Below are 6,553 nucleotides of genomic sequence, written 5' to 3'. Positions count from 1 at the left end.
TATTCAAATAGGAAAAGTACGTGCTCAAGACTCAAGAGTCACAATAGGAGGATTTTATCACAAAAGAGAAAGACAAATTTTACTGAAAATTCATCAAGACCAACTTGTTCTGTATCGTGTGTGATATCTGGGCTTCCATACAAAAATATGGGGTGACCAACATTGAGGCTGAATTTCACGCAGATAAAGTTTAAGCAGCAAAACAAAAATGCTGATAAATATTTTCCATTGGCGTAGTTGTTATTAACAAGTCTTACGGTTTTTGCTTTCATAATAATTGATAGATAGTTTTGAGTATGCTGAAAGTGTTCTATGAGTGTGTTTTGTTTGCTTCAACGTTCAAAAAAAGGACGAGGCGTTTGTGAATGCCATGGGAGGACTAAATACGTTTCAATAAAAAAACATTTTCTCTAAAAAGAACGTAGTCTAAGGGTATCGAAGTGAACTTCTCTTGTGGTAACTTATTGAGGGTGATAAAAAAATTGCAAAAAAATACTCAAACACACTATTTGCAAAGACTAAACATTAGACAGATTGCCCATCTAGTCTCACTGCACTGCCTGATGTCACTGAGCATTGAGCAAGGAATTGTCTTTTCGCGATGCGCTTTTGAAAGGTTTGACAGACTCCAGCTCGGGAGCAAGGTTTGGAATCTTACGGATGGCAACCCTAGGTCATCTATGCACTTTTAATCCGTTGATTCAATTTTGATGGCCGCTCAAATTCTACTAGAAACAGCTGTCAAACAAAATACCTTGTCTGAAACATAAATACAACTCAAAGGGTTTGGGGATTATGCCTCTTCTCTCCTTTGCTGCATTTTTGGCACCCAACCCTACAGGCCTGTCTCTCGTTTTGCACGGGCGTGGTTCATCAGCAGCTAGAGTGTTGTGCTTCCGATTTACTAAAACATAGCGACTTTATTGGTGTCGTACTTCCGTCGTCTCTAACTTTACTTCCTGTTATTTTATTTGTTTGTATTGATTGAATGCTGTTCTTTAGCTACCTTTACTATCTCTCCTATTAACCTTTTTTATCTCTTCAAATCTGTTTGGCCGTGCAATTTTTACACCATATGCCAGTTGCAATATGGTCGAACTCAAACACTTTTAGATTATCCTTCCTTCCGATTTCTCTATTAAATTCCTGTCTCTGCTTTTTGTGTGCATTAAAATATTTGTTTGGTTTATAATAATGCTTCCCTCGCCATGCATTCGTGACAACAGTAGGAGACATTATTTAATTTTCTTGGTTGATATTCGACGTCGCTATAGGTGACATTTTTATGTTCTGGCTTCAGTAAAACTTCAATTGAATTTTTTGGTTTATGCTTTGATGTCAAAGATACACCATCCTAACCATGCTTCAATTTAAATATTTTCAAAACCCAGTAGCATGATTTTATTCAATAACCAGCAGGATAATCAAACCGTAAATGAGAAGACATTCAAAAGAAGAATTCGTTTTGTCTTATCCTGACCAATGCTTTGTTAATTTTTTTAACAGCCATTTATTGATTTACTTTGTAGTTAGAATAACGTTTGAGTTGAAAGAACATTGAATTTAGAACACACATCGCTGAACACACATCAAAAAAACAGACAACAGATTGGCCAAAATAACCACAGAATGGACACCAATATATGCAAGAAGAACTAGAGGGAGACCAAAAAGAAGATGGCGAGGTGACATAGAAGAAAAGATTGGCACCACCTGGATGAGAAGATTGGCACCACCAGCAAAAGAAAGAATGGTGTGGAAACATATGTGGAGGCCATCTGCCAGCAGTGGCATGACCGGCTGATGATGATGATGACTTTAGAAATATTTCAGCTTGACGCATCCTGCAGTTGAGACCAACAAGATGAAATTGCACTTCCGAAGATATTTTTTGTCTGTGAGCGTCATTCCTTTAATTGCCACTCCCGTTGGGTTTTAGATTTACAGATGGAAGCTCTGTAGAAGCCCAATGCGTTTGATTTATTGCATAATAATGATTCTATTCAAATATCATTAAGTTGTGTGTTAATAGCACTTTAGTACACTTACGTACTTACGCACAACAGCTCATACGTCAACGCTTGCCTTCCAAGCGCTATTTTTCGACACATTGTGGCGCTTCATGAAGATCATTTCGACCTTATGAAATTATGGAGAAACTGCTAGGAAACCATCTCATGGCCCAACCAGTTCCAAGTCAAACCAGACACTAAAATACCACCTGGCTCAGACCTGCCAAGAAAAGAATGCGTGACCTTAAATCATCTCCGTACTGGTGTTGGTCGCTTTAAACACAATATGTTTTCCGGGAGTTTTTGTAACTCACCAGCCTGTGTTTGTGCTGAACGTCAAACAGCACAGCACATCATAAATTACTGTACAGTGTTTCGATCTGCAGAGCATGTGGATCTCATAGACCCTGATATGAAGACATTGCACTGGTTGCAGCAATTGGGAGATGTTGGCTGAATTGCTGCCACGTAAGCAAGAAGAAGAAGCACTTTAGTTTGTTATGATAAAATCAGTTTCGTTGTTAACAAAGCTTGAGCTTATATCAACGCATGACAATTGTCACGAGTGGTGGTTGCAAAATAAGCATCGGTAAATGTATAAGTTTCAAAATCTGTGATGAAAATTATGTGGCGTGTCAGGGAGAGTTTTCTTGCGGACAGAGACTTTTACAAAGTCTTTGCTAAAATCTAAATCCAGTCAACCTATGCACTCAAAGTCGGCTGCATAACCGATTGGTGAGAGCCTGGTGCGGCACTCGAAGCGGAGCCGGTTCGACATCACCCAAGATAGACCGGGAGCCCACAAAGTTCACCCTAAGTGAAAAAGTTACCAATTTCTTTTCATACAGCGATGTCCGGTGGTATGTGTGTACTCATAATCTGGAAGTCTGCCGGGCCGCCAGTGGTGGGTGTGGCAAGGTGGGGCAGCATTTTTATAGCCTAAAAATACGCTAGGTCAGCTGAAAAAGTTACCGGATAAAACCAACTGATTATTAATCTGTGGGTGCTAAGTTTCACAAAAATATATGTGACAGACAAATTTGATGGCGGGTGTCCCCTGACAGACAACCTAAAGTAGGTGACCCCCCAACTTGAGCTACTGTAGGTCAGCTGAAATAGTTGTCGGATAAAACCAATTGAAAATTAATGTGTGAGTGTTAAACTTCACAAAAATGTATGTGACAGACAACTTCGATGGTGGGTGTCCCCTGACAGACGACCTGAAGTAGGTCTAGGTAACCCCTTTTCTTTTTGCGATAGATCAATGATAGGAGTTACTGCTAAACAAGACTTGAAGAAGTGTTTTGTTTAATGTGTGCACAACAGAAAATAAGTATTACGTATAACAGGAAATTTAACTACTAATGAAATACCGAAATAAAAATGATGCAAATTGAGCAATCACCCATTCAGGGTTAGTTAGATCAATAATAACTATCACTGTTAAGGGTATTTAATACTTGAACAATTGTTGTCTGAATTTTTGCGTTATCACTGAATAGTCTATATAAGAAAAAATTGTTTGCCAAAATGGTGGAGAGTCATTGACTAAAAAAGTAATTCCTAGTCAGATTCATCTTCCGAGTCGGAATCTCCGCTCCACTGTTCATCACAACTCTCAATGTCATCCTCATCACTTCTTTCCTCCGATACACTAAATAGCTCAGATGGTATGGCTGCGCCTTCAGAGCCAGCTTGGAATGATAACTTCATTTATTTTCGACCAGCCATAATCATAAGGAAAGATCTCCGGACATGCCGTGTGAGCTCTTGACCACATCATTGTAACATAGCGTGCCAGAGAAGCTTTGTTTTCTAGACACCTTCTGCATGGAGAATATTATGCGTATGAATGTGTCTCTTAAGCTTTCAGCACTTCTCTTAGCCATTTGTTATGATGATAGTCTGCTTTTTTAATATTTTGAGCTGCAAAATTCTCTACACGCGTTCGCTTCACTTTTTCCTGAAAACGTTCTGGGCTTTCTTTCCACTCCAACCCAACTTTTTTTGACCATAATTATTTTCCTCCGCTCAGTTAAGACTGCAAATAATAGGTATTTTGAAGTCTCAGCTGATGCTGCTCTACCAGTGGCAATATTTAACAAGCCACCAGCGTTCACGGATTCATCGGAGAATGAATTGCAGGCTTCATCAACTTTTGTACTGAGTAGTGACATTTGCTGATTGTCCTTAACAATTCTGTGATTGCGTAATTGTTTCGCGGCATCTTCGGCTTGTTCTAAGCCTGCAAGATATCTTAACTCTGTTACAGAAGCAGGTCTCTGTGTAACTTTGACACATTATCTTTTTATGGCATTTTCGAGTTCCTAAAGCCAATCATATCTTTTACCTGCGACGCAGCGCCCCTATTCACAGTTTGCTTTAAAGACAAACCCCATTCGGACTAGGCGATTTTTGTGAGGTGATGGCCTGACGTGTGAACTTATTCCATCCACACTTTCATTGTCTAATGACTTTTGATATAAAAACGTTAAGAGGTTGCTTTTTTCGCAAAGTTAGAGCAAAATTATTGACAAACTGGTTAAAATTTTAAGTGGACACACATACTCTAGCAGTTTTTTGCTATTGCTTTTTTGCTAAAAAAAGTCAATTTTTTTTAAATTTGACTGATGTCTCCGCTATAATCTCCTTGAAATCGCTAATCTCTTCGTTGAAGGCACGCACGGTCCAGCTTTGCATTTAATCCGAAATGGTCACTAGTCATGTAGGTCACGCAGTAAATCTTGGAACGCACAAAACAATACAAATGTTTGCTAACTTGCTTGTACAAGAAGATAAAGTTTTCCAGATAACCAGCGCAAAACTTCTCACCAACCAATATTATGCCTCGAAAAACATTTGTCGTTTAGTATAAAACATTAATCACTACGCTGCATTTACAAGTAATATTTCAATTTTCAGATAATGCTTAGTTATTGCGTTGGCTATTGATTTCCTTGTGACTTCAATCTGCTTGTGACTGAAAGGAATAAGTTACTTGAAATGAAATTGTTTTAGACTTGCGTTGGAACATGTATGAATTATGAAGAAAGTCGTCAGAAATTACAGCGCAAGCATACCAACAAACGTCTCGATAACTATTCAACTTAATTATTATTTTGAATTTAATTGATATGGTTGCATAGTAAATTGCTGATTTTGAGGGTTTCTGTGAGTAATTATCAGTTTTTGCATTCATACTAAAATGCTCATCATTCCATTGTTTATACGACGTTTCAATGTAACTAATCTGCTTTGTGAATAAAACGAAATGTCTCAAGCACATGAAGACAATAAGGGTGTTTCGGTTGACTGAATACTGTGGAAGGATGCAGTCTAAAATCTCTCAAAAGACTTTTCGAGCAGTTTAGTTCAATTCATGCTTCACAATCAAACTTACTTCAAATTTGAAGTATAGATTTGTGTGGTAACAAAAGCACAAAATCAAATTAAGAAATTGGTGATGAATGAATTATGTAAACTTTCCATAGCCTGAAGCAATCAGTACGACAACAGTTTGAGACGGTCTTTCAACGTAAAACAATGTTGCTTTAGCAAAAATATTAGTCAAAAAGAACTTGGTTCCATCGATGTAAATTTGTTTAGTTATGGATCCATATTTTTAATCTTTTTCTGCATTATCGCTAAATGGCAAAAATAAAAATAAACGTATTTGTTAGAAAGTTTACTTCATGTTGATTCAGCGTTGCTAAATGTTATTCAGCAAAAAAAAACTTTTAAATTTATCTGAATTTGGGTTTTTATTAGTTTGAAAATTGTAGAAATAACATCGAAAATGTCCTTGTTATTTCAAAAACTTTGTTTTTTGCAAAAGTTCAAAACAGTAGGCTGTAGTGTATAGTGCATAGGCCTACTTCTAAACTTAGTAATGTGCTTTCTGTCCCTTTGTAGATTGTCGATCAAAACAAAATCGAAAGCTGGCTTATCGCACTTTTTAAAAGTTGTATGTTGTTGTAGGCTACCATAAACCACTGAATATATGATTTACCAACAAATATAACAATTGAAAACACGTAGTGATGTATTCGAAACTAAAAAACGCAAATGAAGAAAAATCATCTTTTGTTCAATCCAAATTTATTTTAGAGCAATCTATGCAAGAACTCCAAATGCAAATACATTTGTGAAGAAGAAATCAACGATCATGCTGCTAAAAGCGAAACTCTATCTATTGCTATGCAAGAATGTTTGTCATTTGATAGTTTATACGACGTTGTTAAATGTAGCCAATCTGCTTTGACAATAAAAGTATTCTCTCCTTGATGATGTTTTAGTTGACTGAGCAGTGTAAAAGTCTGCAGTCAATCATTACTCCTAAACCTTCTCCATTGGTGTGTTCCAATCGCGCTTTTCATAATTATATTTAGGCCTATATAATTCAGTATAGGCCTATGTTAATGTTTGAAAATTTAAAGTGAGATTGATTTAGCAATAAAATAAATTCGGTAACAAATTGTGATGGCGAATAAACCAAAACTTTCCCAGCCAAAGCAATTGCATTGGTTTTTCAACATAAAGCT

This window comes from Aplidium turbinatum, chromosome 5 (assembly GCF_918807975.1).
Source record: "Aplidium turbinatum chromosome 5, kaAplTurb1.1, whole genome shotgun sequence".
NCBI lineage: Eukaryota > Metazoa > Chordata > Ascidiacea > Aplousobranchia > Polyclinidae > Aplidium > Aplidium turbinatum.
This window is presented reverse-complemented; position numbering follows the sequence as displayed.